Here is a 24,284-nt window from a genome sequence, read left to right as displayed (position 1 = left end):
ACCAAAAATAAGAACTCGTGGGTGAGGTAAGCTAGAGGTTCTCAAAAAGTAACAAGAATGCTTATTGTCATCGTCCCTTTGTAAGCCAAAGGGCTGTCTATTCAAATGATCTGCAGATTGAATGAAACAACATACAAGTCTCAGAAGGTATGCATGTGTATGTTTTAAAAGCTTAGTGATCTTTTTCTTGCATATTCTAATCAACGTTTTTAAAATAGGAAAATGAGCATCTAAAAAATATAGCTCCAGTTTTAAAAAGAAAATGGGCTTCCTTTGTGGTTCAGCTGGTAAAGAATCTGCCTGCAATGTGGGAGACCTGGTTTCGATCCCTGGGTTGGGAAGATCCCCTACAGAAGGGAAAAGCCACCCACTCCAGTATTCTGGCCAGGGGAATTCCATGGATTGTATAGTCCATGGGGTCACAAAGAGTTGGACACGACTGAGCGACTTTCACTTTAAAAAGAATGTAGACTCACAAAACTGCAGTCCATGCGACTGAGCGACTTCACTTTCACTTTTCACTTTCACACATTGGAGAAGGAAATGGCAACCCACTCCAGTGTTCTTGCCTGGAGAATCCCAGGGATGGCGGAGCCTGGTCGGCTGCCGCCTGTGGGGTCGCACAGAGTTGGACACGACTGAAGTGACTTAGCAGCAGCAGCAGCAGAGTCACAAAAAATGACTACCTCTCCAGACAAAACAGCACCTGACATCTTTGGCCGAGTTGTGTTTTGTAGTAGGAAAAGATGTGGAAAGGCATGAGGGTGATGAGGAAACTGCTGGGGGGAGTTGCTTCAGGTTATTAACTTTACACTTAAGACAACAATCTCTATGCCACTGAAATTCCAAGATCTCCATTCACTCATTGCCCATTTTCTCATGTATCTCTGTAGCACCAGGGAGTTGGCAGCAGAAAGTCTGGAAGGAGGTGGAGGAAAAGTCTGGTGAGAGGGTCCTGTTTCTGATCCTTTTCTTATAGACCTTTGTCCCTGACTGTTTTGGTTAGCTACTGCTACATAGCAAATAACCCCCAAGTTCAGTTCAGTTCAGTTCAGTCGCTCAGTCGTGTCCAACTCTCCGTGACCCCATGAATCACAGCACGCCAGACCTCCCTGTCCATCACCAACTCCCGGAGTTCACCCAAACTCATGTCCACAGAGTCGGTGATGCCATCCAGCCATCTCATTCTCAGTCATCCCCTTCTCCTCCCGCCCCCAACCTTTCCCAGCATCAGAGTCTTTTCCAGTGAGTCAACTCGTCGCATGAGGTGGGCAAAGTATTGGAGTTTCAGCTTTAGCATCAGTCCTTCCAATGAACACCCAGGATCAATCTCCCTTAGAATGGACTGGTTGGATCTCCTTGCAGTACAAGGGACTCTCAAAAGAGTCTTCTCCAACACCACAGTTCAAAAGCATCAATTCTTCGGCAATCAGCTTTCTTCACAGTCCAACTCTCACATCCATATATGACCACGGGAAAAACCATAGCCTTGACTAGATGGACATTTGTTGGCAAAGTAATGTCTCTGCTTTTTAATATATTATCAAGGTTGGTCATAACTTTCCTTCCAAGGAGTAAGCGACTTTTAATTTCATGGCTGCAATCAGCATCTGCAGTGATTTTGGAGCCCCAAAAAATAAAGTCTGACACTGTGTCCACTGTTTTTCCATCTATTTGCCATGAAGTGATGGGACCAGATGCCATGATCTTTGTTTTCTGAATGTTGAGCTTCAAGCCAACATTTTCACTCTCCTCTTTCACTTTCATCAAGAGGCTTTTGAGTTCCTCTTCACTTTCTGCCATAAGGGTAATGTCATCAGCATATCTGAGATTATTGATATTTCTTCCAGCAATCTTGATTCCAGCTTGTGCTTCTTCCAGCCCAGCGTTCCTCATGATGTACTCTGCATATAAGTTAAATAAGCAAGGTGACAATATACAGCCTTGACGCACTCCTTTTCCTATTTGGAACCAGTCTGTTGTTCCATGTCCAGTTCTAACTGTTGCTTCCTGACCTGCATACAGGTTTCTCAAGAGGCAGGTCAGATGGTCTGGTATTCCCATCTCTTGAAGAATGTTCCACAGTTTATTGTGATCCACACAGTCAAAGGCTTTGGCATAGTCAATGAAGCAGAAATAGATGGTTTTTCTGGAACTCTCTTGCTTTCTCCATGATCCAGTGGATGTTGGCAATTTGATCTCTGGTGCCTCTGCCTTTTCTAAAACCTGCTTGAACATCTGGGAGTTCACGGTTCACATATTGCTGAAGCCTGGCTTGGAGAATTTTGAGCATGACTTTACTAGCGTGTGAGATGAGTGCAATTGTGCGGTAGTTTGAGCATTCTTTGGCATTGCCTTTCTTTGGGATTGGAATGAAGACTGACCTTCTCCAGTCCTGTGGCCACGGCTGAGTTTTCCAAATTTGCTGGCATATTGAGTGCAGCACTTTCACAGCATCATCTTTCAAGATTTGAAAAAGCTCAACTGGAATTCCATCACCTCCACTAGCTTTGTTCGTAGTGATGCTTTCTAAGGCCCACTTGACTTCACATTCCAAGATGTCTGGCTCTAGGTCAGTGACCACGTTATCATGACTATCTTGGTCGTGAAGATCTTTTTTGTACAGTTCTTCTGTGTATTCTTGCCACCTCTTCTTAATATCTTCTGCTTCTGTTAGGTCCATACCATTTCACCTGTGACAAAATAGCATTTAGTTTTCATCATGGTTTTTGTGAGTAGGGATGCACAGTCAGGGCCGGGTGGCTCTGCGGGTGTGCAGTGAGGGGCGGGCGTGGCCTGGGCCTCGCTGGGCGTCCCCTCCTCACTCTCTGTGCTCTCAGAGCCTCTCTGCGTGGTCTCTGTGAAGGCTGGTTTGGGTTTCTTCACAACATGGCAGCCTCAAAGCTGTTGCACGACTTGCATGGGCGCTCCCTGGTTTGTGAGGGAACTTAGCTTCTAGCTACCGAAGTCACAGGGCTTCACCTCTGCCACACTCTACTGGTTACGAGTGTGTCATCAACTGCTCAGAGTAGGAAGAGGGAAATTAGACCCCCCATTTGCTGGGGGAACGGCAAGTTTCTGGAAGAGAACGAGAGGCAGGAGGTAGTGCTACAGGCTGTGTTGGGAAAACACAGCTAGTTACACTGCTCAGGCCTGGTTCCCTGGGGCTCCGACGGGCTCTGTGAGCTGCCCAAAAGCCTTTTTCTGATTTTCTTTTAACTTTAAGGTCATCAGAGCCCAGGTCTCTGGTGTGCAACAGGAACCCTGCCTGGCACCCTTGCAATGATTTAAAATGAACTTTACTTACAGATTCTTGGCTAGAACCTCTAACTGGCATTTAGAGCAAAGACAGAGCAGAGGAGGGTGTAGGAGCCAGAGTTTCGCTACTTAAGATGATCAGATCTCTATAATGATCTTGAGAGGAGTGGACAGGTGAGAATAAGACCTTGCTCTTTGTGTCTTGACCACTGAAGTCTTGTCTGCATGACTTTACTAGCTGTGTTTTTAGGAAGTGATAACACTTGTAAAATTTGATAATTCCTTAGTAATAGCATTAGCAAAGAAACTAATTCTTGGACAAGAAGGCAGATGTATGATACTGGCCTATTGCTGGCCAACTGTTGCTTAACTGAGGCCGCAGACCAAAACCAGGATTTACACCTGTAGAAAAACCTCTCATGCTCTTAACCCAAACTGCCAGGGCTGTCAACCTGACTTCTGATACTTGGTCTTGGAAGTGCCAGAGCTGAGAAAATAGGTTCAGCGGTGACTAATAGAGAGCTCTGTTCCAAAACTCCCATCTCAGCTTAGTAGAGAGATGACAGACAATAAGAGGCAGGAAATCGGGCATTTAAACTCCCTATGTGTGTTTCCAAAACGGACAGGGAAAACAAAATGAATTAGCAGGAGTAAAAACATGGGCTTTTCAAGAAACATTATTAATCCAACATGTAGGTACGTACTAGCTCCTGGAATGAATGGAGCTGTGGTCTGAATGTGTACCATCCACTCAAAATTCCTGTGTTGAAACCCTAACCCCCAAGGTGATAGTAGTGGAAGGTGAGGACTTTGGGAGGTGATTAGGTCATGAGGGTGGAGCCCTCATGAATGGGATTAGTGCTCTTATAAAAGAGGCCCCAGAGGGCTCCCCGATCATTTCCACCATGTGAGGACATATTAAGAAGATGGTTTTTTAGGAAGTGGGCCCTCATCTGACAATGAATTTTGTTGGGGGTGGGGAATGATCAAGGACTTCTCAAGCTTCCTGAACCATAAGAAATCAACGTTGTTTATAAGCTACCTGGTCTACGCTGTGTAACTCCAGCAGCCTAGATAGACTCAGACAAACGGCACTCACCCGCTTATCCTGTTCACTCAGCTGTTCATTCCTGGGGATCTTCTCAACCCAGGGTCTCCTGCATTGCAAGCAGATTCTTTACTGTCTGAGCCACCAGGGAGCCCAGATAAACTGCAGGGGCAGGATATTTGGTCTCCGCTTCTCAGGGACTTACAGTGTCCATTCATTCCCACTTCTCACATTTTTGTCCCTGCCTGCAGCCTAGGGTTACGGTATATAGTTTGAGAAGTTGGGGAGATTTTTTTCTGCTGAAGTTTTTTTCCCCTAAAGTTTGAGTCCCTTCAGATAACGGAAATTTAAAATTTTCAAGACCTCCAAAGCTTTTCTTTCCACTTTGGTGAAACCGCCATTCCCTGGCAACCACAGATGCCTTATGATATACACCCTGCGCTGCGTGTGTCCTGTCGCTCAGTCACGTCCAGCTCGTTGTGGTCCTTTGGGCCGTGTCTGCTAGGCTCCTCTCTGCATGGCACTTTTCAGGCAGGAGTACTGGAGTGGGCTGCCATTTCTTTCTCCAGGGGATCTTCCCAGCCCAGGGATCAAACCCATGTCTCCTGCTTGGCAGGGGAATTCTTTACCACTGAGACACCTGGGAAGCCCATATTATACAGCATCTATATGTAAACATATAAAAATACAAATATATATAAATAGGGAAGAGATAACAGGAAGTATTGGGATTGAAAAGAGTATCAATATTTCAAAAAACATTATTCCTCCATATCAGGAATGACACCTAGGCTTGGTGATGGCTTAGTACACGTGAGACTGAGTGCATCTGATATTTAAATCAATACTTGTAAGTATTTCAGCGTTCTTAGTTGATTTATTCATTTAAACATGCTTCACACACACACACAGAAAAAACCATTTGAGAGCCTATTATTTGTTAGGCTTTGTGCTAGGTAGTAATTATGCAATAAAAAGTTGTATTTATTAAAAAAAATTCAGATCTCAGCAAACATTAGGAGGGAGGCATAAGGCAGCCTAGAATTAAATCTCACCTGCTCTATCAAGCAGACGTGAAGCAATACAGATGCTGTTATTTTAAAGTCATTTGGGATAATGAAGATAGCACAAAATTTGGATTAAAAAAGCCTCAGTTTAAGTCCCAGCTCACTGTTTATTAACTACTACCTTGGGCCAGTCTCTCAGCTGCTGTGGGCTCTACTTTCATTTTCAATTATTATTAACTGTTGAACGTTGCTAGACTGAAAGCTTTCTGAGAATAGGACCTGTTCCTTCCCCACTGTATCCTAGTGTTGGCACATACTAGGTTCTCAAGAAGTGCTTTAACATGAAATGAACAAGTAAAGAAGAGCTCTTATTGCTTTTTGAATATGGACCTTTCTAGCTGGACATCTTGAGAATTACCAGGATTCCAGGTTAAAATAGGAAACAGTCCTCTAATTGGATTCCGCCTTTGTTGTTTCAGCTCCCAGATATACCCGTGATGCCTTCCAGAGCATATGATGGATTCTAATAGGTAATGATTAGGATACTGTGCTGAAGAAACAAAGGACTTGTGGTCCATTTGTGGACTAGACTGAGGAGCAGCCACCACACGGAATGTTGCCAGTGGCCTTGTGAGACGGAGGCGAGAGCTCTGGAAAGTCTCGTCCTAACCATTAAGTAATTGCTGTGGAGTGACATACATCACCTCTGCTCACAACTCATCGGTCAGAACTAGCCATATAGCCTCTCCCAGCCTCAAGGAGCTGGGAAAAGCAATTCTACCATGAGCCCGGAAGAAGAGGACCAGAGCTATTTGGGGAACGGCACTGATGGGGATCATAGTCCTGCTTGGAAGGAAGACCCGGAGCTGGTCCACTCACGTCCATTGAAGTACAGGTCTGATGGGGGACTGGCAGGAGCATCTTCACACTCTTGGATCTCCTGACTCCCCGCAGGGGTGGGGCGGGTGGAGCCCCACTCTCCACCCCAAGGACTTCACGGCACCCTAGGCCTGCAAGTGAGGACTGAATTGAACTCGCGGAATCTGAGCCCTGTCTCCGGATGGCCCACAGGTTGCGCTCTGGCCGCTGATGAAGCTCACTGCTGGGTGTCCAGTTCTAAGGGCTGCTGTCCAGTTGTAAAGAGGCTTCTTAAGTGGCTGTGGATGGGTGAAGCTCCTCTGAGTGGAGGAGCTGGGTTTCTGACCCCCGACTCTGATCGGTCCATGAGTCCTGCACATTGCACCCTATGGACACAGCCCCTTGATTTCTGTTCCCTGGGCTCCAGCCTGACAACTTCAATCTGGTCCTGGAAGGCGTGTGTGTGTGTGTGTGTGTGTGTGTGTGTGTGTGGTGTGTGTGTGTGTGTGTGGTGTGTGTGTGTGTGTGGTGTGTGTGTGTGTGTGTGGTGTGTGTGTGTGTGTGGTGTGTGTGTGGTGTGTGTGTGTGTGTGTGTGTGTGTGTGCGCGTATGGGGTTATGATGGGTAGTGGGGAAGGAAAGGAGATATGATAGGGCACTATGGTTCTATCTGGTTTCATATTTTTCCAGACTTTTTCATTTCATGTTTGGACCTTGACTTTGGAAACCCCAAACCCAATAATCTGACTTTTTTTCCTGGTGTTTTCATGATAACTTTCTTTGGTGGCAAATGATGCTTTCTCTGAGCTTCTCTGGTGGCTGAGATGGTGAAGAATCCACCTGCAATGCAGGAGACCCAGGTTCAATCCCTGGGTTGAGAAGATCCCCCTGAGAAGGGAATAGCTCCCCACTCCAGTATTCTTGCCTGAAGAACTCCATGGACAGAGGAGCCTAGTGGACTACAGTCCACAGGGTAACAGAGTCAGATGCGGCTGAGTGGCTGACACTCACCGTCTTTCTCGCTGGCTACATCAGTAAGAATAAGGTTGGTAAAGCGCAACAAGAAATACAGTGCAGCCCAGTGGAGTGTTACCCAGCCATCAAAAGAAAGAAATGTTGGCACTGTCAGCACCATGGATGGGCCTAGAGATGATCATACTAAGTAAAGGAATCAGACAGAGACAAATGCCGTATGATATCGCTTACACATGGGATCTAAAAAAACAGATACAGACGAACTTATCCACAAAACAGAAACAGACTCACAGACATGGAGAACAGATTAAAGCCACCAAGGGGGACAGAGGATGGGAGGGGATAAAATCAGGGGGTTGGGATTAATATACACATACTAGGATACACGAACTAGACAAACAGCTATACTCAGTATTATAATCTAGGGGGAAACCTGAAAAAGAATATAAACATACGTATATATGTATATACATAAAACTGAATTCCTGCCATACATTGAAACTAACATGACATTCTAAAGCAACTATACTTCAATTTAAATAAAAGAAAAAGGGGGAAAGGTTTTTAAAAAAGAAATACAGTGGGGGAAGGGAAATCAAATCAATTAATATATCAAAATATTACATCATTTATTTAATGAGCTATATCCACAATCTTCTTTGTTACATTTGTAGAACATACAGACTTTTTACATATTTGCATATACATATATATATATATATATATATTTAGGAGGAGAAAACAGGATGAAGTGGTTGGATGGCATCACCGACTGGAGGGACGTGAGTTTGAGCAAGCTCTGGGGAGTTGGTGATGGACCGGGAAGCCTGGTGTGCTGCAGGCTATGGCATCGCAGAGCCGGACACGCCTGAGCGACTGCACTGAACTAGCGTATTTCTGGCTCTGGTAATAAAGTCTGTTCGGAAATGCAGGTGAACAGGTGTGCCCCACTAGTGGCGTGACCAGTGCACAGGTGTGGCTCTTGGTAACGGCCAGCGGCAGCAGTACGCTTCGCACTACATTCCTGAGGCTCTTTGCTCCAGAGAGCAAGTGCTATCTCAGCCACAGGAGGGCCCCTGCTTCCCTGAACTGCCTGCCTGACAGACTGGGAATTCAGAGATAAAACGAGGAGTGGATTCAGGAGCAGAATAACAATCTTTTTTTTTTTTTTTTAAATACTGGGGTGAATGGAACATTTGGCAATCATTCAAACATTTCCTGAAACTGGTGGTGTCTGCGGGTGGCATTTGCAAAGTATTAGTTTGACTACACTTTGGACAAAAGTCCCCGGCCTTGGCCATCAATGCAAACATACAAAACATCCTGACAGGCTCCCTGCCCCACCCCAATGCACACTCCCACGTGGCTAAGCGGCTGCAGGGCACGTCTGGATGCCGGCCTGAAGGGGCCCTGCTCCACTGGGACCAGGGACACCATGGACTGGCTTGGGGTATGTCTGCAAGCGTGTGCCCATTGCAATGAACACAGGGCAGGGGGCTCCTGTGAAAGCCACTGGCTCTGGTGCACCTTAGAGAAACTCCTTAAATGAAGGAGTATTGCCCTACGCGGGACCAGCTTCCTGCAGCCATTCAGTATGGAGCGGCTGGCCAACCTGTGATCTCACTGTGACTGCAAACCCACTTAAAATACTAACAGTGATGATAAAGATGAATAATCCCTGCACCTCCAGGGCATATATGAGTTTGCTTATCTCTCCTGTCAGCCCTGAAATATTGCAGTTCAGCTGCCAGGAGAAGATCTGGGTTTGGTGGTCCTACAAATAAACAATTAGGTCAGTAGCTCTTCAGGCTCTGTAGCTTCTGATGGGTCTGTTTTCTGCAGAAGTTGTTGCTGCTCTTCACACAAGGATGGGAACCGAGAGTTTTTGAGCAAAGTTGGTGGAGAGGGGATGAGTGCAGTGTTGGGGGTGGATATCACGGGCTGGGGTGGGGGTGGGGAGGACTGAAGATTAGCTGGGATTTTCCCTCTCAGCAAGGATCAGCGGAGCTGCAATGCATCACAAGTGCTCCAGCGGCTGGTACCCATGGCCTTAATCATCTCCAGAGTGGGGCGATACTGCTGAGGCTGAGGGAGAGAATTGCTCCAGCTGGGGGGCTCCGGGAACCAGGCTTTTACAGGAATTGCACAGTCTGGCCACGACTGCTTCTCACGCTTGCCTAGGCTCACTTAACTCCTCTCCTTTCCACAGGGGGTGTGAGGAGAACCAGTTTCCCCATTAACTTGGGCCTGCGTTTTATCGACTGCAAACGCTCAGGATCCCAGCGCTGGGGCCATCTGTGACCTGTCGGGCTGTAATAGCTTGGTTTTCCCCGTGTTCAGCTCCCTCCTTGAGTACTTAGTGTTAAATCATAGGGGGAGGAAGTGTGAGCAGAGGAGAAACAGCACCATTACATGACCCCCGATGAGACCGCTGTGATAGAATTAAAAGCTGCCGCCCTAGGACATTCTAACAGATGACATTGTGAGGTTTCCAAGGTAACCCACCAGGATACAGCTCCAGCATCTTTGGGGTTGATGCTGGGTGGATGAGGTCAGTAAGAGGTGAGGCCCAGCTGCCCAGGGTACATCCCTTGGCTGGCCAGTCCACGGCAGTCAAGAGGAAAATCAAGGCTGACCTCTACACAATACAAACGAACCCAACCATGTCCCCTCACTGGCTATTCCAGGTGGAAGAGAAGCATCATGTTCCAGGTAACTGATCAGTGTATGCTACACAGGGCTGAAAAAGGTCTGGATGTGAGTGATTTACTCATCCACGCCATGTATGTAGATTAAACACCTGCTGTGTACATTCACTCCATGTATGTGGATTAAACTCCTGCTGTGTACATTCGCTCCATGCATGTAGATTAAACACTTGCTGTGTACATTCGTTCCATGCATGTGGATTAAACACCTGCTGTGTACATTCGTTCCATGCATGTGGATTAAACACCTGCTGTGTACATTCGTTCCATGCATGTGGATTAAACACCTGCTGTGTACATTCGTTCCATGCATGTGGATTAAACACCTGCTGTGTACATTCGTTCCATGCATGTGGATTAAACACCTGCTGTGTACATTCGCTCCATGCATGTGGATTAAACACCTGCTGTGTACATTCGCTCCATGCATGTGGATTAAACACCTGCTGTGTACATTCGCTCCATGCATGTGGATTAAACACCTGCTGTGTACATTCGCTCCATGTATGTGGATTAAACACCTGCTGTGTACATTCGCTCCATGTATGTGGATTAAACACCTGCTGTGTACCTGAAAGGAAGCATCAGAATATCTAGGGGGAAAGGTCAGTTCTAGAAAAACCCTAAAAAATGCAGGTCCAAGCAGGGAAACATCATTTAAGACATTTACACACTGTCAGTACTCAGGAAAAGGTTGAGTGGAAGAAAATGAAGACAGAGTAACTTATTAACCCCAAGGACCTAGTGTTATTAAAAAAAAAATACATGCAAAAAGTGTAGAGTGGAAATGATTTGCTTAAAAGAAATCAACCTTCTACCCCAAACACACCAAGTTACACGGCATGCCCCTGTTCCCTTTATCAACTTTTAAATACTCCGAGTTTACTCTGAACCACTGGTTAACACCTAGAAATGTTGCTTTCTTTCTCCCATGTAAGGATCAGAAAGATTTCAGACGGACCCTGCCTTGCAATAACTCTAGGCCTCGGGCATATAAATAACAAAGATTCCTCCTTTTGGCCTCCTAGGTCGGTGTTCAAAACCATCACTGCTGCCAGAGGACACGCTATCCCACATGATACTGTTTGAATCTGGACCTGGGCTGTCGGCTGATCCCGTTTTCTCCCAGATGGCTGGCCAAGCACCAGAGAGACTGGGAGAGCCAGGGCGGTGTGGTGAGTGACGCCAGCCAGCGGGGGTTGGAAAGGGAAGGGGAAAAAGCACACGCAGAGTGGGGGTCGGGGCGGTGGGGGGACACAGGACTGGGATGGCTAGGGCAACAGCAAACAAGAAAGTCTTTGAGAAACTGTTTACAGGAATTCCTGACAACAAAATAAGGCTTCCTTACCCCTGGGGGTGTTATTAATAACAGAAGGACACCATTAAAACACTCTGGGGCCTACACTAGCCCTCCATCCTGTGGGCTCCAATGCTTAAAACCCCCTCTTTGCCCAATCAGAAAATGTAGACAATTAGATTATGTCAGTTGCTGATGGACAGGGAGGCCAGGCAGGCTGCAGTCCATGGGGTCGCAAGGAGTCGGACAGGACTGAGTGACAGAACTTAAATGAACGGTTGTCTTACTGCAGCCCCCTTATAACAACAACAAGAGGGTAACAGCTAAGTTATAGGGTGCTTTCCTAAACTCTTATAAAACCCACGAGAAAGTGCTACCTAACAAAGGAGAAAACAGGCCCAGGGCCGGTGAGTCACTCAGCCACATCACACAGAAGGCAAATACGGATGGAGGCCCAAGGCCCACCCTGAAGCCTGGCTCTAGGGCCCGGGTAGTAACCCTGACATTTTAATTCTGCTTTGTTTAAAAGCTCCAGGAACAAAGGCTTACAACAGGCTCATGGCCTCCCATCTCAGCTTCACTAAGGCAGCCCTGACGCTTTTTATGCATCTAACCGCCTTTTCGGGCGGCCTGAAGTTGGTTCCCTAGGTTTTCCCGCATCTTCCGGGCACCTGCAGTAAGTGGGCGAGGGGGTGGCAAGCGGACAGTGGCACTAGCCGGCTCCCTAGGCACTAAATGCCCAGCAAATACCTCAAGCGCCCAGGGACGGGCCCACCTGCGGCATTGGGAGTCAGGAGGGTCTCTCAACCGTCCTCCGCGCCCCGCCGCACCTCGGCGCCCGGCGCCCTCGGCACCCGGTCCGGAGTTGGGGCGGGGGGTCCGCGTCCCCCACGCGCACTCCTGATCTTGTGACCTCGGTTACCTGGGGCCGAGAGGGGGGCGGGAGAGCCACGGGGCTCGGTGCGGAGGAGCGGCGAGGGTCTGCGGCTCGGGCGCCCGTGGGCAGCGCGCCGATCGCGGGGCGCGGGGGGCGCGGGGCGAGCGCGGATCGCGGGGGCGCGGAGTGGGCGAGGATCACGAGGGGCGCGGGGCGCGGTCGGCGTGGGACGCGGGGCGGACGCGGGGCGCGGGGCGCGGGGCGGGCGCGGTGGGGGCGCGGGGCGCGCCGGCGGCTCCCCCGAAGATGCCGCGCGGCGTCTGTTGCCGGTGAGTTGAGAGGAAGAGGAAGTATAGGCGGCGGACGCGCGGCGGCGACGGGGGCGCGTCGGGGCTGCGGGCGGAGCGCGCCGGGCTCTGGGCGCCGCGAGCGGGAGCGCGGCGGCCGCGGGCTCTCGGGCAGCACGCGCGCAGCGCTCGCGGGGGCACGGACGCGCGGGCCCGCCTGGCCGCCCGCCCCGCGCCCAGCCCCTGCCGCCCACGCCTTCCCCCGCGCCGCCCCCTCTGCATGGCGCAAACTTTCCTCCCGGGACGGAACGCACTGTCTCCGGCGGCCCCCGCGCGCGCCCTCTCGCCGGCTGGCCCCGAGCGGTAGGTGGGCGCCTGCGGGACTCGGGGCGGAGGAGGGTGCAGCGGCGGGGACCCCGGCGGGCGGGTGAGCCCCGCGCGGGGCGCCTCCCTGCAGGTTGCGGGGGCCTGGGCGTGCTGCTCGGGCGCGCCGAGGCCCCCTCGTCCTCTGCGCCCGGGCTCGGGTTGGATGGGGCCGGGGGCCGGCTCCGTGGGACGCGGCGCTCTTGGGCCAACTTTTCTGAAAAGGAAAGAAAGAAATCAGCCCTGGCGCGCTAGGGGGAGAGGCACCCCGAGAGCGGCCTGCGGGGGCAGTGGGCTCCGCCGGCCCGGGGGCGCCGGGGGAGGAAGCGGAGGGGAGGCTTCGAGGCTACAGGTGGGTCTGGGACACTCTGCACGGCGCCCTCCGCGAAGCGCGGGCGGGCGGGCGCTGGCCCCGGAGTCCGGGTTCAGGAGGGCGCGAGGCGGCGGGGAGCCGGGGCGGGGTGCGTGCGCCCCCCGAGGCGCGTCCGTCCCCGGGCAGGGCTGCCGGCCGCGCGGCCCCCGGAGGCGCTGAGCCTGGGGCGCCGGCAGTTCCCGGCACCGAAAACTGCTGTCTCGCCTTCCGTAAGGGGGTTTCTCCCCTTGTCCTCGCCGCTTTCTTAGGCCCCAGGGTGGACTAGGGTCAGGGCAGGGTGGCGGCGGCGGCGGCGGCGTTTATTTCGGGAAGCCCCGCGTGCGGGCATGCCCACCCCCCTCCCGGGCCGGGGCTGGTGCCCTTCACCTGCGCGGTCGCTGCCTTGGCACCGAGGGCCACGTGGAGGCCGCGGGGCTGTAACCTGGGGGCACTGTCTCCTGGCTCCCCTGTGTGGCTGTGGGTGGTCCCCGGGGACGCTGGGTGGTGTCACCGAGTTTGTTAGGGGTTTTCAAAACAAAAAGTTAAAAAAAAAAAACAACAGTCTGGCACGGGTCCCTGTGTTTGAGTGACTGCCCTGGCTTCCAGCAACAGTCCCTTCTTGTAACTGGTGGTACAGCTGTTTTCAGATGCTGGGCGCAGTCGGGCCATGGGGTGTCATCTCAGGATAAGTGAGGCCCCTGCCAGGAAGGAAGGCGGGTGTGGTGTCAGCGACCTCTGCGTCTGTGGGGAGGGTGTGCGCTGCACCCTGCGTGCCCTCAACCCCGGGTACCTCTGCAGGGCTGAATTCCCTATCAAGTTCAAGTGACCCCCAATGTCAGCGGACCCTGCAGAGGGGTTAAAGCAGCAAACTGTTTGGGACTGTTCGGTGCATATGTGTGCTAACCTCAGTGAAATCACTTTAACCTCAGAGGGAGCTCTGCTTCCTCTTTTGCCTTCAGTGGGGTTTCTGGTCTGAGAGGCAGGGCGTCATTCCTCTGTCGCTGGGTTGGTTTTTCTTTGTTTGTCTTTTGGCTGCTTGGACCGTGGGGCAAATAGAAGGGTGGGTGTTGTGCAGTTGGCTAATTGATCTGGGGCAGGAACCGAAAGAGAGTAAATTGGGAATACAAGTCATTGAGTTCTTTTTCTCCCTCTGGAGCAGGAATTTTTGGCTTCCATTCAAACAATTGCTTTGTCTGTAGGGAAACAGGCAGAAAATCTTTGGCATGAGTGATGTGAGTTCCTGTAAAACTATTTGCATCCTTCCAACCTTAACTTTTCAGCAGAACTGAAATTACGTGGACCCCTGGTTTGGTGGGCACGGGTGTCTTGCTAGATTTCTGAGTTGGTGGGCTAGGGAGAAGGTCCTGGGACTCATCCAATGCCTATCTCCTTCTAAAAGATACAGAAAAGTTGCAAGAACAGTGACCACCCAAACACCCATATCTAGAGGCTGTGGTTTTGCAATACTGTACTGGCTTTATTATACATCTGTCCATCTGTTCATCCTCTGTCCATCCATCAGTTCAACTTACCTTTTCATGCATTTTAAATTAAATACAAACGTTGCTATCAGTTCAATTCAGTCGCTCAGTCGTGTCTGACTCTTTGCAACCCCATGAATCACAGCACGGAGGTTTGGGTCACCTCTAAAAGTTTTGTTAGAGTTCAGTATATGTTCATGACTTTCTTAAGGTGAAATTTATACATATGGTGAATTTATACATACATGCCTATCTCCATATAGTGAAATGCACAGATCTTGAGGGTAGTATTTGCATAATGTTTTGACAGATGCCTCTGCCTGTATAACCCTCATCTGTAATCAAGGTAGAGAATGTTGCCCTCGCCCCCAGAAAGTTCCCTTATCCCCATTCCCAGTCAGTCTGTGCCCCCACCCTTTTATTTTTTACAATCACTCAAAGCTAGTTTAGCCTGTTCTTGAGCTTCATTTATTGTAGAAATCCACAGTATTGTGTAAAGCTTCTTTAACTTAGCATGTTTTTGAGATTCACTCATGTTTTATGTACCAGTAATTTGCTCTTTTTTTTTTTTATTGCTGAGTTAAGGTCCAGGATCAGTTTATACCACAGTTTATGTATTCCCCTGTTAATGGACACAAGTTATTGCCAGGTTTTGGGAATGAAGCTGCTGTGAATATTTGTTTATGAATCTTCCTAGGGATATGTGCTGTCATTTCTCATGGGTAAATGGAGTGAAATTGCTGGGTCATAAAAGAGATGTATGTGAACTTTATAAGAAACTGTCAAACTTTCTCCCAACATGATTAGACCATTTTATACTCCCATCAGCAAGGAATACATATGTGAGATTTCAGGAACCACAGCTCATTTCCCTAGCTCAGATTCAAGAACATGGCTGACCAGTGTTCTTCTGGGGTCAAAAGGTGCCAAAAATCGGGACCACTTGAGACAGTCTGGAGCGTGTTGTTTTCGTAGATGGAGGAGCTAAGGGAAATCCCTGACTCTGCAGGTAATTGGGTTTACTCTTAAATTATTGTGCATGATCAGACAAATGTTTTATTTTTAGAGGTCTTCAGAGAAGGGATTTCCATAGGGGAATGTCCCCTTGGTTGTGAAAGAAGATTGAGTACTTTCTGTGTAAAGAAAAATACCCCCCCACCCCCGCCAACCCTCGCAGAATTCCACTGAAGTTCTGCTTTGACACTCCTGGGGGATTTCTGATTGGTCTGGTTGCTGGGAATCCGGTGGAGCTTCCCACTGGATTTCTCTGACTGGGGCAGCTCGCTGTTGAAAGGCGTCTTGTTTGCTCTGTGAGACAGGTCAGATTTGACTTTTTGAAGGCTCCAAGAACACCGCTTTTCTGTTAGAGTGATTCGGCCTGTCAGTGAGAAACGCAGCCTGTCAACACCCTTCTTGTCCCGGCCGAGAAAACAGGCCGTTCCCTCTCAGGTCCCCTCTCGAATTCAGCCCTTAAGGAAACCTGGTCTTCGCGGATCCAGGAGTGGGGCGTCCTGCTGACGTCGCCCCAGGAGGAAGCCTGTACATCTCGCCAAGGTGCGTCAGTGGGGTCAGGTGACGTGTAAGAGACCGCCAGACGCTGTACTGTGTTTGGGGACTGTTCCCTTCATCTGCAAGCCCAGTACAGTGCCTGCCACAGGGCAGAGGCCATGAATAACCCTCATGGTGCCCATCTGGGTGATTACCTCTCTGGAGGCTGACAGGGATCGCCAAGATGTCAGGACCCCAAGGCGTATTTTTATTGGAAGCCACTTTAGTACTGCCTGGGAAACAGGTTCAGACTATTAGAAAACTTTGCCAACTGTAAACTTCCATTCTAAGTAGTACTGTTCTTATCTTATTATAGATTTTACTGTCGTTATTAACAGAATACTAATTATAGCTACCCCATGCCAGGTGCCCACTTCGAATCTAACTCTCATGAGAGGTGGGCTCTAATCTTATCTGCACTTCGGCTCTGAGGCAACTGAAGTTCAGCGAGATTAAAGAACTTGTCCCAAGTTCACATTTTCATTTTTCCTGGACGTTGAGGAAAGGGACTCTGACGTTCTGGTTTCACAAATGCAGATTCCATCTACACGCATAGGTTTCCAAACGCAGGAGGCCCTTGTAGAACAGAATGTCACCTGGAGCGGGGCCGAAGTTGTAAGAAACGACACCCTGGACTCACTTTCTCAAGTCTTTCGTCTGTTTCTTTTGGCGCACCTGGGGCCCGGATGGAGGTACTTGTGTTGATGACAGTTCAAGGTATTATTAGTTATCTGATTATAATTTTATTGTAGGAAAAGAAAGACGTTGCCAGCTGTTTAGTTTGAGTGTCTGTCGCTGAGCCACCCAGTGCTGTATCCACCGTCTATAGGTGGCTATTTCCACCTGAATATCAAGGAATCAAAATGAAATAAAATTAAAAGTGTTCTGTGGGAGAGGGTGAGGGTGGGATGGTTTGGGAGAATGGCACTGAATCATGTATATTATCATATGTGAAATGAATCGCCAGTTCAGGGTCGATGCATGTTACAGGATGCTCAGGGCTGGTGTGTGGGGATGACCCAGAGGGAGGATAAAGGGAGGAGGGAGGTGGGAGGGAGGTTCAGGAGGGGGAACTCATGTACACCCGGGGCGGATTCATGTCAATGTATGGCAAAACCAACCAAGATAATATTGTAAAATAATTAACCTCCAATAAAAAATTTAAAAAATTAAAAAAAAAGAAAAAAAATAACCAGGAAAATAAAAAAAATAAAAAATAAAAGTGCAGTTCCAGTCTCACCGGCCGCCTTTCAAGGGCTCTGGAGCCACATGTGGCTGCTGGCTACCGTACTGGACAGAGGAGACATAGAATATTTCCAGCCTTGCTGAAAGTTTGGTTCAATGGCGCTGTTCTATAGTGAGCGGTTCTCTTTTGTCCTTCAGGGTAAGAATTGGCAACACTCTTGGCTAAAGCTTAGGCTATTTTTCACTGACAAAGAGATAAATTTAACCAGACATTTCTTTTATGTTTACCTTTTAAAGGTTTGTGTGTGTGTGTGTGTGTGTGAGATCTGTCCTCCCATTCACGTTCAGTTTTTGACATAAATTTGAGTTTCCCTTTTCTCCTGGGCCCCCAGAGGGGCTTAGGTTATTATCATTGTGTATTTTACCGAGGGGCTTTCTCTGAAAAGATCAGTACAGCGGGCAAGTGATGGCCACGGCTTGAAGCCCTGTTAATTCCTTGTTCTCCAAAGAAGAATTCAGTTCAGCTTTTAAATATGCATTTGTGTTACTTACTCCCTACCTGGGCTGAATTCATGAAGAAAAAGCGTTCTCAGCAGGGCCAGGGCCAGAGAGCTAGAAAATCAGGTCACATTCTACGTGTGATGGCTACCTGCCAGGCCTGAGGTGGAGGAGACACCCTCTGGGGTACCTGAGGGCGCTGTGTAGGGGTTTTCCTGGGTTGGGCCCGCCCCCGTGGGGTTGGGGGTGCTGGAGGGTTGCAGGTTGTAGCTGGTGGTGTGGGGTAATTGGGGGGAGCCTGGCTGTCCCCCTTAGGGGTGTCCACTACTCAGGCTGGGTTCAGAGGAGAGGGCCCCAGCCCACAGGTGTCAGTGGGAAAGCCGGGCCTGCCAGAGCTGGGCAGTCAGCATCGGCTGTGAGTGTGCATCTTGTCTGGTGTTCACCAAGTCTCACAGTGCAACAGTTTCCACACTGTTCAACCAGGAAGCCAGAGGCACTTCACTGACTGTGCTCCTTTGGCTTTTAAAGCTGAACTGTCCCTAAACTGTGTTGTTCCCTAGGTGGGCCTTGTGGGTGGGCAGCGTTTATTCTTTGCAAAGGATTATCGGCTTCCATTTGTGTGTGTGTGTGTGTGTGTGTGTGTGTGCAGGGGTGTGTGTGTGTGTTGAAGCTCCCTACTTCATATTTCACCCCCAAGGAAATTCTTCTGAGGAAGTCTTCAGGTTTTATGGAGTAACTCCCAAATTCCTCAGATTTGGAGAAATTTTTGTAATAGACCTTATCCGTAAAGGTGAATGAGAAGAAATTAGGTTAATCACAGACTCTGGTTAAGAGAACGTGATCATATGGAGTCTTATAAAATTTTGAGAATGCAGAGTACAGGTAATCAGACTATCCATTTAAACACTTCTTTAATTTGGAGAGGTCCTTGGGGATTTTTTCCAGTGTCTTGGGACACTTTATAAGCACCCAATTATGGCAGGTTAACAGGGATCTTTATCATGGATAACAAGTAATATCCATGATAAAGACTAATAGCAACTAATTATTAGATAACAACTAATAACGATTACGGAGAAGGCAATGGCAAGCCACTCCAGTACTCTTGCCTAGAAAATCCCATGGATGGAGGAGCCTGGTAGGCTGCAGTCCGTGGGGTCGCTATGGGTCGGACACGACTGAGCGATTTCACTTTCACTTTTCACTTTCACACATTGGAGAAGGAAACGGCAACCCACTCCAGTGTTCTTGCCTGGAGAATCCCAGGGACAGGGGAGCCTGGTGGGCTTCCGTCTATGGGTTCACACGGAGTCGGACACGACTGAAGTGACTTAGCAATTAGCAATAACGATTAACACTCAGACAGCTGTTTCTAGATGCCTAGGGTCTGACAGTTGTTAATGTATTTAATCCTCACCCTGCCAGTGGATTCTGCAGTCCTTCCCCGTTTTATGATTGAGATCCCTGAGGTTAAGCGGCTTCCTGGAGGTCCCTCGACTAGGAAGATGGGACCTGGGACCTGAATCCAGGTGGTCTGGCTCCAGAGCCTCGCCCAGCACCTGTGCTTTCAGAAAGGCGGACTTAGAAGCGATGGGCGGGTGTTCCCAAGCCCTGTTTCCCTCCTTTCCCAGATGGCAGGCGTCCTCGCTGCTCCTGAAGACTGTCGACAGAGTCGTGTTTCTCGAGCACCTGTCGGGGCAGGCCCTGGGGTAGCCGTTCTCGGAGGCGAGGCAGCGGTTGCCTTCGAGAGGTTGGCGCTCCCGTGGGAAGAGGGGGCAGTGCCAGGAGTGGCGGGGCTCGGCCTGGGCAGGTCATCCCGCTGCTCACCCTGCTGCCCTTGGCTGGAGTTATCGCAGCCAGAACAGACTCCGCCTCTTGTGGCTCATCCGCCGTGGGAGGTGGACACTGCAAAGAGCTTAGAGTGCACGCCCGGGCGCATCTTGGATGCCCGTCTCCAGATGCTGGAGAAATCCCACTGGCTACCCTCCAGTAAAGCCTTCCTCAGTGATCAGTGCAAAGAAATAGAGGAAAACAACAAAACAGGAAAAACAAGAGATCTCTTCAAGAAAATTAGAGATTCCAAGGGAACATTTCATGCAAAGATGAGCTCGATAAAGGACAGAAATGGTATGGACCTAACAGAAGCAGAAGATATTAAGAAGAGGTGGCAGGAATACACAGAAGAACTGTACAAAAAAGATCTTCACGACCAAGATAGTCACGATAATGTGATCACCGACCTAGAGCCAGACATCTTGGAATGTGAAGTCAAGTGGGCCTTAGAAAGCATCACTACGAACAAAGCTAGTGGAGGTGATGGAATTCCAGTGGAGCTATTTCAAGTCTTGAAAGATGATGCTGTGAAAGTGCTGCACTCAATATGCCAGCAAATTTGGAAAACTCAGCAGTGGCCACAGGACTGGAAGAGGTCAGTCTTCATTCCAATCCCAAAGAAAGGCAATGCCAAAGAATGTTCAAACTACCGCACAATTGCACTCATCTCACATGCTAGTAAAGTCATGCTCAAAATTCTCCAAGCCAGGCTTCAGCAGTATGTAAACCGTGAACTCCCAGATGTTCAAGCAGGTTTTAGAAAAGGCAGAGGCACCAGAGATCAAATTGCCAACATCCGCTGGATCATGGAGAAAGCAAGAGAGTTCCAGAAAAACCTCTATTTCTGCTTCATTGACTATGCCAAAGCCTTTGACTGTGTGGATCACAATAAACTGTGGAACATTCTGAAAGAGATGGGAATCCCAGACCACCTGACCTGCCTCTTGAGAAACCTGTATGCAGGTCAGGAAGCAACAGTCAGAACTGGACATGGAACAACCGACTGGTTCCAAATAAGAAAAGGTGTACGTCAAGGCTGTATATTGTCACCTTGCTTATTTAACTTATATGCAGAGTACATCATGAGGAACGCTGGGCTGGAAGAAGCACAAGCTGGAATCAAGATTGCCGGGAGAAATATCAATAACCTCAGATATGCAGATGACACCACCCTTATGGCAGAAAGTGAAGAGGAACTCAAAGGCCTCTTGATGAAAGTGAAAGAGGAGAGTGAAAAGGTTGGCTTGAAGCTCAACATTCAGAAAACAAAGATCATGGCATCTGGTCCCATCACTTCATGGGAAATAGATGGAAAAACAGTGGAAACAGTGTCAGACTTTGTTTTTTTGGGCTCCAAAATCACTGCAGATGCTGATTGCAGCCATGAAATTAAGAGACGCTTGCTCCTTGGAAGGAAAGTTATGACCAACCTTGATAGTATATTAAAAAGCAGAGACATTACTTTGCCTACCAAGGTCCGTCTAGTCAAGGCAATGGTTTTTCCCGTGGTCATGTATGGATGTGAGAGTTGGACTGTGAAGAAAGCTGATCGCCGTAGAATCGATGCTTTTGAACTGTGGTGTTGGAGAAGACTCTTGAGAGTCCCTTATACTGCAAGGAGATCCAACCAGTCCATTCTAAAGGAGATCAATCCTGGATGTTCATTGGAGGGACTGATGCTAAAGCTGAAACTGCAATACTTTGGCCACCTCATGCGACGAGTTGACTCACTGGAAAAGACTCTGATGCTGGGAAAGTTTGGGGGCGGGAGGAGAAGGGGACGACGGAGAATGAGATGGCTGGATGGCATCACCGACTCTGTGGACATGAGTTTGAGTGTACTCCGGGAGTTGGTGATGGACAGGGAGGCCTGGCGTGCTGTGATTCATGGGGTCGCGGAGAGTCGGACACGACTGAGCGACTGAACTGAACTGAACTCCTTGGAAGGAAAGTTATGACCAACCTTGATAGCATATTAAAAAGCAGAGACATTACTTTGCCAACAAAGGTCCGTCTAGTCATGGCTATGGTTTTTCCCGTGGTCATGTATGGATGTGAGAGTTGGACTGTGAAGAAAGCTGATCGCCGAAGAATTGATGCTTTTGAACTGTGGTGTTGGAGAAGACTCTTGAGAGTCCCTTGGACTGCAAGGAGATCAATCCTGGATGTTCATTGGAAGCACTGATGCTAAAGCTGAAACTGCAATACTTTGGCCACCTCATGTGACGAGTTGACTCACTGGAAAAGACTCTGATGCTGGGAAAGGTTGGGGTGGGAGGAGACGGGGACGACCAAGAATGAGATGGCTGGATGGCATCACCGACTCTGTGGACATGAGTTTGAGTGAACTCCGGGAGTTGGTGATGGACAGGGAGGCCTGGCGTGCTGTGATTCATGGGGTCGCGGAGAGTCGGACACGACTGAGCGACTGAACTGACTGACCCTCCAGACATGTCCAGAATGTGACTGCTCCTCACCCCTGGTCACCACCTGGTCTCCGCCTTCCCAGGGTTGGAGGGATCTTGCCTCCCCCTGGGCTCAGAGCCCTCCGGGGGCTCCCACCTGCCTTGAGGCAACTGGGGGGATCATCTTGCCCAGGACCACCATTTCGCGCCTCCTGTAGTCCGCTGCCGCCCAGGCCTTCCCGCCTCCCGGCAGGTCCCGAACACTTCATCCAGCCTGTTTGTCGCCGTGACGGCCGTGTCTGCCCACTTCTCCCAGGGCTCAGCTTTCCCGGATTCTGCTCATTGTCGCCTTCTGCGGGAGGCCTGCCCCGATTACCTTTTTTTAAAAACATCCCGGCCTTCCTTGTCTTTATGTGACATTCTTTCAAGCTGGAACTTCCTTCATTATTTTTATGCGTCTAATGTCTGTTTCTCTGCTCCTGAGAGTAAGGTCCATGAGGCTGGCACGGTTCTTGTGTTTTTTTGGTCCCTGTTCCACCTCGGTGTCCCCAGCATTAGGAACAGTGTGTTGGATTGTACTGTTAGTTGCTCAGTCGTGTGCGACTCTTTCTGACCCCTCGGACTGTAGCCCACCAGGCTCCTCTGACCATGGGATTCTACAGGCCAGAACACTGGCGTGGGTTGCCATTCCCTTCTCCAGAGGATCTTCCCGGCCCAGGGTTCGAACTAGATGGGTCTCCTGCACTACAGGCGGATTCTTAACCGTCTGCGCTACAGGGATAGTACCTTGCATGTATGAAGTGCTCAGAGAAGGAGGCTGTGATGGTTATTTTATGTATCACGTTGCCTACACAGTGGTGCCCAGGTTTTGGTCAAATAGCAGTCTAGGTGTTGCCCTGCAGTATTATTTAAAGATGTGATTCACATTTGAATCAGTGAAAGCAGGCCCGTCTCCACAGTGTGAACGGGCATCACTCAGCCAGTTCAGGGACTTAAAAGACCGAGGTCTCTGAGGGCGGGGTGTCAGCCTCCGGGGCTCGGTGCTGCTCAGCACCCCCTTCCCTGGGTCTTTGGTCTCCTGGTCCACTCTGTAGATTTCAGACTTGCCGGCCTCTAAGTCCAAAGACAAGTGCACACACAGAAACCCGGGGGGAAGAGCTGGCTTTGGGGGCAGGACGTTGAGTTCTGTTTGGGGCGTATCCTTCTGGAAGTCCCGGGAAAGAAAGTTCTAGGGGGAGACGTTGGAATGGGTGGGTGCGCCTGTGAGGCGGAGTTGAAAAGCAGCCAGGTGGAGAGGGGTCTGACAGCTAAGGAGAGGAGAGGAGGTAGTGATGGAACTTTCTTGAGTGACATGTCCAGTCCTATATTGGAGGGCCCCCGACTCTGTGCTCAGGCCCTCCAAGACAAGCTCGTTGGATGTCTCTTTCCCTGCCAGCCGGAGGTGGTTCACAGTACCATCAAAGGGCTCCACTTCCTCTTGATGATGTCATATCTTTGTGAAGCTGGGCTTGGGGTGGTTGCTAAGATCATGTGGAACAGGAGATGGCGGGCGGTGGGGCTATCTAGTGTGACTCTGAGGCCTGAGAAGTTGCCCAGGGCACACGTCCCAGGAGGAAGTACTAATGGTCACTGAAAGATGCAGAGAAAGATTTTTGCTTTCAGTTTATGTATCCTGTTCCTTCCAGAGACTGCTAAGTTGTTTGGGCATAATTATCAATTTATTTGGACCTGACTACTTAATGAATCAAACCTCGCAGCCTGGGGGTGCTGTGAAAAATCATAGATAGACACTGGGGGTCATACATGCCATGACCTGAGAAGTGTCAGAGCCTGTGCCCTGTATTGTTCTGGGTATTATATGTAGTGTGTTCAGGCGTGAGGAGCAGGGGCAGAACGATCGGGGACAAAGGGACCGGCATGAAGACTGCACCCCAGAAGTGTTTCTGCAAAAATAAGAGCTGGGAGCAGATAAAATGTAAGCATGTTAAATCGCGATAGTGGGTGCACAGGTGTCTCATTTTTTCATCCTTATCCATGTGTTTGCAGTGGCTAATAGTGAAGGCAGTTTGAAGAGAGGACAGGAGGAGGCTCGGGTAGAAATTTGGGGTACACTTGTGTGGGAGGAAAGCAGAGAGCCTGGACAGGTGGGACATGAGATCCTAAGAGGTTCAGGAGAAACGGGCTGAAACCAAGGAGGTCCGCAAGACCACCCTCCTCTAGACTGCAGTTCCCAGCTCCTGGCTACGCGCTTCAGACTCAGGGCCCCGGAGGCCCGAGTGTTGGGAGGTTGGAGAGGTCAGGAGTG

General features: G+C 49.6%; 1 protein-coding gene across 2 annotated transcripts in view; it reads left to right on the top strand.

Annotated features, from left to right (window-relative positions):
- Positions 1 to 11,690: 11,690 nt before the first annotated feature.
- RFTN1 (raftlin, lipid raft linker 1) overlaps positions 11,691 to 24,284 on the top strand; it is a 228,133-nt gene continuing 215,539 nt past the window's right edge. The window contains exon 1 of one of the 2 annotated variants that reach the window (XM_055416871.2): positions 11,691 to 11,826. The gene's annotated coding sequence lies outside the window, so the exon portion shown is untranslated. Of the gene's footprint in view, positions 11,827 to 12,406; positions 12,678 to 24,284 lie in introns of those variants that run through there. The other variant, XM_055416880.2, reaches the window with a different exon arrangement.

This window comes from Moschus berezovskii, chromosome 1 (assembly GCF_049115385.1).
Source record: "Moschus berezovskii isolate FMDL1 chromosome 1, NW_MosBer_1.0, whole genome shotgun sequence".
NCBI classification, from domain to species: domain Eukaryota; kingdom Metazoa; phylum Chordata; class Mammalia; order Artiodactyla; family Moschidae; genus Moschus; species Moschus berezovskii.
Note: the sequence above shows the minus strand (reverse complement) of the source record. Positions and strands in the feature narration are given on the sequence as shown.